Source organism: Gossypium raimondii, chromosome 13 (assembly GCF_025698545.1).
Source record: "Gossypium raimondii isolate GPD5lz chromosome 13, ASM2569854v1, whole genome shotgun sequence".
Lineage (NCBI taxonomy): Eukaryota > Viridiplantae > Streptophyta > Magnoliopsida > Malvales > Malvaceae > Gossypium > Gossypium raimondii.
In genome coordinates this window covers 7744541-7753788 of record NC_068577.1, presented here as the reverse complement: position 1 = coordinate 7753788, position 9248 = coordinate 7744541, and the positions used below count along the sequence as shown (strand labels likewise).

Genomic DNA, 9248 nt, shown 5'->3' with positions numbered 1-9248 from the left:
CAACTGTTATACTATTTGCTCTGTTTATGTTGACTGCCTTTGTGTATTTATACGGTGAAGGTGGTAGACAATAGCCAATTATATTTAGGAAAAATGGATTCTTTCTTTATATGGCTGATAATTTTAGTGTCATTCCCATAATTTATTGATTAGTTTCCACTTTCGCTTTATTCAAAAGTTTTTATGGAATAAATTATCCTAATAATCACTCTAAAATTATTTCATTCCTACTTTACTTATTCTAAATTTTTTATCAAATATAACACTATCACTAACTCCATTGTTATGTTAAAACCCAATTGGAAAGTTAACTTGGATGTCACATATTTTGGAAAGTTGACTAGGATGCCACATATTATTGTCTGTTCTGCCAATTACGTATACAATTAAAGATTTCAAAAAGTAATTATAAACCCTATTATCATTCTTAACCCTAAAATTAACCTCTAAATCCCAAAATCAATAAATCCTAAACCCCTATTACCATCTTACCTCAAAATCAAACCCTAAATCTCCTTTATCATCACATTCATAAATACCCAAACAAAAAATTGCAGCAGCAATCATACCAATACCCCACATTATTCATTCTTTCTTCCATTCCCTCTCAGTTTCTTTGATTTTCCTTAACAAACCTAACTATTTGGTTGGGTATTGATGAAATGCGATGATAGAAAGAGTTTAGGATTCAATGGTTTTGGGGTTTATGGGGTTGATTTAGGGTTTAAGAATAGTAATGAGATGTAGGGTTCAATGATTTTGAGATTTATGAGTTAAATTTTGAGGTTTGGGATGATAACAAAGTTTATAATTAATTTTTGAAATGTTTAATTATATACAGAATTGGAAGAACAATGAAAACGTGGCATTTTAGTTAGCTTTTAACGGAACAATGACCAAAATAAAATACTTACTAATGACAATATTATATTTGATACAAAAAGTTTAAAGTGACCAAAATAGAAATAAAGTAATTTTAGAATAACTATTTGGATAGTTTACCCATTATTACATTACCACATTCTTTTTCACGTATGGTAGAATTTTTGTAAATTAGGCAATACTTTGAAAAGAGAAAAATATTGGTGATTAAAATGGTTAAAAATCACATTTACTTTTATGGCAAGTAACATAACATATTTTTAATGTATTAAAATAATGAAACTTTGGATACGTTTTAAGCAAATATAGAAATTGAGCAGATTTTTAGTTAAAGTTTGAATTTTTGGAAGCGAGATGTATTTTCAATTAAAACTTTAACATCCAATCTGGCAAATCCACATCGAAAAAATATCAAAAATAAATTTCCTTTAATTTTAAATCTTTGAGTATTGATCTCCAATCTCATTATATATGTATACTATACTATGTATGAATTTTGTCCCATTATTCTTCTCTTATGTGGCACGTAGAAAGTAACTTGTAATGCATCATCATAAAGTAGTCTTTTAGAGATAATTGCTTGTTGAAGGTACTTGAAACCTTTCTGGTAATTCAAGAACCCCATAAAGCAGAACTCAAAATCATCCACCGTCACAATTTCCATGTACTTTTGTGATGGTTTCTCCATGTTTTCACTCTCATTCAGTCCCTTTATTTTCTCAAGTGGAGTTGGAACCTGCACCAAAATCGATATACAACAACATGAGAATTGAAGGGTGCAAAGTTATGCTGTCTGAGAGGGGGAAAACAGATGAAATATATGCTAACCTTGTAATGGACTCTGACCAATTCTCCATTAGGAGAAGCGATTTTGGTTGCTCTGTCACTGCAAAAGGCAACCTTTTGAGAAGAGATGAAAAGTAAACCAGCTATGGGACCTGCTGTTGAAGATAAATAGCATTGGCATGCCTTCAACAGCTTCTCCCCTTCTCTAACACTAAACAATTGTTTGAAAATCTTCTCCACCTCCTCTTACTTGAACAATTTTTGCCCCCAAACTCAACTTCCCCTTCACAGTTTCAAAAAGTTACTTCAGTTTTCACATACGTACATACATGCATATATATATGATAAGACTTTTAGAGTGGTTGAGTTCATACCATGTTCTCGGACTCCATGTGCGAAACATCAGCTTTCTTCCCAAGCTTGTTCATCCTTTTAATTACGAAGTTTCCTTTGCCTGAAATTCCCAAAACTTACATTAGTACTAAATAATCTTCACTATTCTAAATATGTTAGACCCTCCAGCACATGATGGAACCCGATACTGGCCGGCGGAATCTGGTAAGTATCTTCTCGGCGTTCGCTCGACTTGGTACATTGTTGATTTCATTGAACTCCAATGACTTGTTTAAGTATCTGGCTCTTCAATTTTTTCTTCTGTTTAATGAAATAGAAATATGATCAAGGAGGTTTCTTTTTATGTAGTATCTGTGATGATTGATGAACGAATCTTTGGAATTGGGAAACGGTATTTAAAGGGATACAGATATGGTGGCTGAATCAAACTTTTAGTTTGCATGAGTCACCTATTGCTCATCAAAAAAGACTAAAAAGAAGAGCATATAGATGTAAAAGATGATGACATGATTAAGTGTTTCTTTAAGATTGCATGAATAACATACATAATAAAAAGCTGATTAGTTGAGACAACCTTTTGGAATGAGAAAAGATCCTAACAGACATCATGGCTTACCCTTTTTTTTCTCATGTTGTGAGTGCAAGAGAATGTGGATTTGAAGTTTTCTGAGGTGGCATTGTAGCTTTTTGATGTCTGCTATTGCTTTAATCCTAAGATACAGATTTGGGGAAACAAATGAGCCACCTCAATAACCCAACAAATTGCGTGGTGAAAAGATATGATAATATGCAGTGAGCCATGTGACATCAACTTTCATATCCACTTATCTTCTTACCTTTTTAACTGGTTATAGAGAACTCAACTGGTAGGTCTCTCCAATGTTGTTGGGGGATTCTTTCAAGTTTTTTTTTTTTTCAATCTTAAGGAGTAAAATTTGGTGTTACACATAATTTTACAATGTCAATAAAAGGGTTTTTTTTTTTAACAAAAGAAATGCAGTTTGGAGATAAAGGGAATGCAAATGCTAAGATTGGAGTTCCAACTTTGTTGAATACCTTTTAAGATTGACGGCATGTACAAATCGGACTAAACCCAATGTTCACTCTGGAGTTTAATGCTAACAGTAATTCTGGAATTTAATTTTAAACAACTAAAATCTTCTTTTTAACCATTTGATCATTTAAAAATCAAGGATTGCACTGATGATCATTTTCTGTGCCTTTTTGTTCTCCTTCAACCAGGCAAAGGATCATACAGAACTGATAAGCGAACTTAAGAAACTTCTAATTATGACAAGGAGAAACCTCCTTTTAAAAGGCAATAAAATAGAGCTTAATTGGTTTTTACCTATATATATATATAGTTTAATTGGTCAAAGAAAAGAGGCAACCTAACCAAGCAACTTTTAATGTGCTTATTTTTTTAGCACTCTGTTTTATCTTTCAATTTGTAATCTGAGGTGGAAATGAATGGGCAATAGGCCATGCAGATTAAAGATTTGCCTCAACTTGCTTTCCAGTGCCCCCAAAATCAGTCATTAAACTATGGATGATAAAGCTTTTGCTTAACATAAAAGAAAACAGAATAAATAGACCATAAGATGACATTGTTACTTTTAATGTTTGCTACAAAAACAACTGCCACATCATGGTCACATCAGTACCATTCGCCACATGACATGATGACTTTAAGTGTCCAACGTTTCAATGAATTCAACCAAGTTTAAGATGACACATTTGTTCTTTTTAGTCGTTTTCAGAACCCTAAAAGTTCACTACACAGAACTTCAATTTCCCACAAATATAGATGCAAAAATCTTTGGTATAAAAAGCTTACATATTTTTGGGAAGAATGCAAAAATACTTTAGCACTTCATTCTTGGGTTGCATTAACTATATTAGTCAGACTTAGGCACGAGAGCGGATACGAATATATTATAAGTTTTCCGTGTTATTATCATGATCTTGACCACCTGTCCGGCTACCTACTAACTGAAAAACCAAATGATCTGAAGTGTTCTTAGATATGCTGCTCATAATAGCAAAATAACTTTTTATACTTTAAAATTATGAGCATTGACTATTCTAATTCTAACGGAGAATGGATTTAATGTGCCAAATGCTGCCTGCCCATAAATTTTCCATATTTAACATTGTTGGTTTGTATATCAATGAATTTATCAAAAATTAATAAAGGTTTCAAGACATACAATGCAATTTTCTTTAAGTTTTTATTCGCCCTCATCTATTTTATGGTGTACAAAAGAGTTACTAGTAAATAAAACTCAAGGATACAATGAAGCTCAATGTTTGTCTACGTTTTGCACCGACGGAAACAATCCACTGAGCACTGAATTGGAGAATAGCAAGTATATCAAATTCTATAAAGAAAATTCAAAGTAATTCTTTATAGAAGAATCTAGGAAGATAAAAGATGATGGAAGAATAGAAAAGAACTTTTAATGTGTTTTTCTAGTGTATCAGACAAATGAAATTTGACTCTTATTTATAGGAGTTCTCATGTCTCTTCATAAAAACACATAATAAATAATAATAAAGTGTAAAAATAGAATGACGATAATAGCAAGAAAAGAGAGAAAAAAAGAACACACAGATTTTACGTGGAAACCCTTTTGGGAAAAAAACCACGGGCAGATGATAATAAAATTCACTATGTCGAATTCGAATGATTACAAAGAGTACAGATTGCGTCTATTTATAGGTTTAAAAACTTTATTGTAATCAACATCTAATAAAAGTAATGCAATAAGGTTAAAACACCTTATTCAAATCAATATAAAACAGAGGAAGTAAACTTCTATACGGATTCTTCTTGTGCAGCCTGTACCGTACCTTTATTTCAATAAGAATTTGTGTCACAACTCTAACATAAAGTGATATAATTTTTGAATTTAAAAAAACATAAATCATGACGATGAAATATGATAGCTCTTGGTTAATTAGCAAGTGATATAACTTTTGGTCACTTATAACTTTTCATTTGCAACTATTACGTCTATTTATTTCACATCCCTAATCAGTCTTTGCGCTTTCCCTTTCCATTCTAACACTTTCGTTCTTTGTTGTGTTGTTTCTCGTGTTTTTATTTTCTTTTCCTTTGTTTTGTTTCCTTTCTTTTGTAGGTACTCGCTCTTCTCTCTTTGTCTCTCACGCTTCGTTATGACCGAAGAAGTTACACGTCAAGTCCTCCCCTTCGTCCTATCATTGATCATGCTGCTCCTCTGATCGAATGTCTAGCTCCAATCGCCCAGGAAGCTTTTCCCATTGCCATATGGACCCCAGATCAAATCACCCAGTCTTTCAACACAGTGTTGAATACAGTGAAGATCTTCATGGAAGAGTCTGGCAATAAAGTTTTTGTTGCAAAATGACTATCTATGCGCTGACAAACCCACATCACAAGACTGCGAGTTCACCAAATGTGCGAGCTCTACAAAATGCGAGCTTACAAAAATAGTGAGCTCACCATACCTGCGAGCTCCTAACTCTTCAAGTTTCCAACTTGCATTGAAAAAATAATGATTTTTTGATTAGACGTTTTGGGTGCTGATTAGATTGAAATCAGTCAATGAAGAAGCAAGTTGTATGAATATTAACCTAAGTTATAGCTGTAATGCCCAAATTTTGCCCGGCCCGAGCCCAAAATTAAAACCCAAAAAAATAAAAATAAATAATAATAAAATGTCCAGTCTTTTCTTTACAACAAGCAAACCCAAAATACAATTCTAAACCCGGTTACAACCCAAACCCATTGACCCAAACCTAAACTGGACTAGCCCCAACAATTATACGGCCCAAATTTCAACCCAAGCAGAAACCCTAGCAGCTAGGGTGAGCCTCCAGCGCCGCAGCCACTAGGGCTTTCCTTCGGCCCCATGAGCCTCATGACGCCTCACCGCCGCTCCAAAGAAGCCACCAAGTCGCAATCGTACCATCGCCACTCACGCGCACCTCCGTGCAAGACTGCACAACGAACCAAAGAAGAAAGCGTAGAAAAAGCCAGAGGATAACAACAAAAAATATAGAGGGATTTCTTTTGTTTTTCCGGCTATAAAAAGCCATCAAGATTTGTAAAAGAGGATTTTTTTTACACAATATCGATACGAAAATACAAAAACAGAAGATTTGAAGTTTTCTTTTTTGGTTTTTCACTGTTTTGTCTCTTTTTGTTTCTTTGTTACGAACACACACACACACATTTGAATACAAAAATCAGAAATATTCAGAGGAATCTAAAGCAAAAAAGGATTTGGAAGGTGATTTGCAGTTTTCTTTTCTCTTTTTTGTGTTGTTCTCCGTTTCTTTTCATTCATTTTTTTCTATATACTAAACAACAAAAGGAGAAAGTGAGGTACCTTAATAACGCCTGGAATCCTTGTTGCTTCGTCATGATCAGAGCTCGGGCAAGGATTCTGAGGCTGAAAAGTGGCGGAGTGCTCAAATAGTAGGGAAGGGAAGGAAGGTTGCGGCTATGGTTTCAGAAAATGGTAGAGGGTTGCTGATTTAGGTCTTTTTTTTTTCATTTTTATAATGAGGAAAATGACGCCGTTTGAGGCCTTTCTCAGTAGCCTCAAAACGGTGCTGTATTGGCCCTATAACTCGCGCAGGTGACCCGACCCGGGAAGGATCCCTGCACTTTCGCTCGTTGGTCTTTTTGCGCAATCAGTCCTCCTTTGTTTTGTATTGCTTCAGTTTGGTTTGTTTCAATTTTTTTTTAATTTATACCGCATATTTGGTTCCGATTCCAAATGGATCCACGTTCAAACGGTGCTGTTTCCCATGTTTGATTTTAAATATCTGGATCTGTGCGTCTAATTGCTGTTTTGGTCCCTGGATTTTGAATCGATTGCAAATACAAACCTTCAGAAATCTTGATTTTAATTTAACCCCTTTTTTGTTTTGTTCATTATTAGTTTAGTATTTTTTTTAATTTTATAATTTTTAGCATTTTCTAGTATTCTTTTTGTTTTTTGTTTTATATTTTTATATATCTTTTACTTACCTCTTTTCGTATTTATTATTAGTATATTTCATGACTTTAATTTTTTTGTAAAAAGGGCATTCAATTTTGTTTATTTATTTTATTTTTAAATCAAATTCTCTGTTTTAATATTTTAGATTTGTCGTCATGCATTGTTTTTTTTATTTGCTATATTATTATTAAAACATTGTTTCATTACGATACATCCATATTTTATCATGTGTTCCTATTATATAATATTATTTTATAATAATTTAATGTGTATAATCTATCAATGATTTCAAGTTATATTCCTTTAAACCAATTTCTATGTAATCTACTTATTCAAAATGTTCCAATATTTCATTCATTCCAATGTACATTATTATGTATTATTTACAATATGCTTATGAAATATTTACTCTAGTTCCATGCTTGTACATTTTATAATGTTCACTTCAAAATTCATTCAAATAAAGTTATTTTATTTAACATCATTCTTAATTTTCTTTTAAATCTACTCCTAGACTCAAATGTATTGTTACTTTTTAAATCATTGTTGGGATGACATATTTTTACCTTAATGTGTCTTTTGAAATTGATTATTAATTCTTTTAATTTTCATTTGTTAATCTTGGTATTTGCCTAATGTGCTTAAAATTATTGTTGCTATTCTTGTTTGAATTTACCTATTGTTTGCTTAATATTTTGTGTATGATTAGATTGCTAGTTATACTATTACATTGTACATTGGTGTTCAATTATACCATATTGGTTTTAAAAATAATGTTTTACAAAAGCATTATAATCATCTTATTTCAAAATTCCTAAAAGGGGCTTGGTGTCTACGAGCTCTCGAGAGAATTGTGCCCTAACTTGCTGGGCTTCAATTCTTCTTAACGAGTTTACATCATCAAGTACCCATTTTATTCAAACCATACAATTGATAAAATAAAGCTTTTAAGATTTCAAGATGTTGGATCCTAACTTACTGGATCTGACATTTTGTTATCTCTATTTTAAAATAAAGGCAATATTTGATGTTTAGGAATTTTAAGAAAACTGAACCCTAACTTACTGGGTTTTGATTTCTCGATTGACCAAAGTAACCAAATATCCTTCTCAAAACATATGAATTTTTTAAAAATTTAAAAGGACGAATCTAACTCCGAAAATTGAATCGTTGCACTCTAACTCACTGAGTGCGACGATTTATTTCTTTAGGTGGGTAGGTCTTATTTTCCAATTCGATTTTTAAAATTTTCTTTTCAAAGGATCGTATTTTAAAATCTTTTCAAATTCTCGACACTAAGACATCAAACAATTAATTCGATACTAATTTTGGACGTTGCGAGGGTGCTAACCCTTCCTTGTGCGTAACCGACTCCCGAACCTATTTTCTCAAATTTCGTAGACCAAAATTATTTTCAAGGTAAGCCAATCACACCTCAATAAAAGATCGGTGTTGACTCCCATTTCTATTTTTAAAATCGATACCCATTTTTCAAATTTCAAAAAAATGGTTTCGACAATAATTAATTTATTATTATTTTTAGCTTATCTAAGCTTATTTGTTATTATAAAACATATATTAGTTTTTAATTTAATGAAACAATTGATCAAGAAGTTGATCTTTCCCCTATTTTTTCTTTGATCTTTTACTTTTGTTTCAATAATTTATTTGTAAAAAATTCAACAATTGGTATCTAGAGCCATTTATCTGTGAGGGTTTGTTTCCATAAAAATGTATTTAGCAAGCTTTACACAACCACCACCCCTTATTTTTACAGGTGAAAACTACCATATATGGGTAGTAAAAATGAAAACATATCATCAAGTTTTTGATCTTTGGGAGGTTGTAAATGCTAAAATAGAACCACCAGTGTTGAGACCAAATCCTAAACTGGTTCAAATGAAACAACACAGTGAAAAATGTGCCAAAAAAACACAATGCAATGTCCTGCCTACAAAACGGTGTTTCAGATGTGATCTTTACAAGAATCATGACATGTGATACTCCCAAACAAGCTTGGGATAAGCTCAATGAGGAGTTCTAGGGTTTATAGAAGACAATGCAGCAACAGATGATAAATCTTAGACGAGATTTTGAAAACCTCAAGATGAAGGAAGTTGAGACTGTGAAGCAATATTCAGATCAAATCATGGTAGTGGTGAACCAGATACGTCTGCTAGGGGACCAATTCGCAGATAATCGGGTAGTTGAGAAGGTGATTACCACACTTCC

The 9248-nt window shown here is 32.6% G+C and overlaps 1 pseudogene; it reads right to left on the bottom strand.

Annotated features, from left to right (window-relative positions):
- Positions 1-1285: 1285 nt before the first annotated feature.
- LOC105783408 (putative GEM-like protein 8) lies at positions 1286-2096 on the bottom strand (annotated as a pseudogene).
- Positions 2097-9248: the final 7152 nt, after the last annotated feature.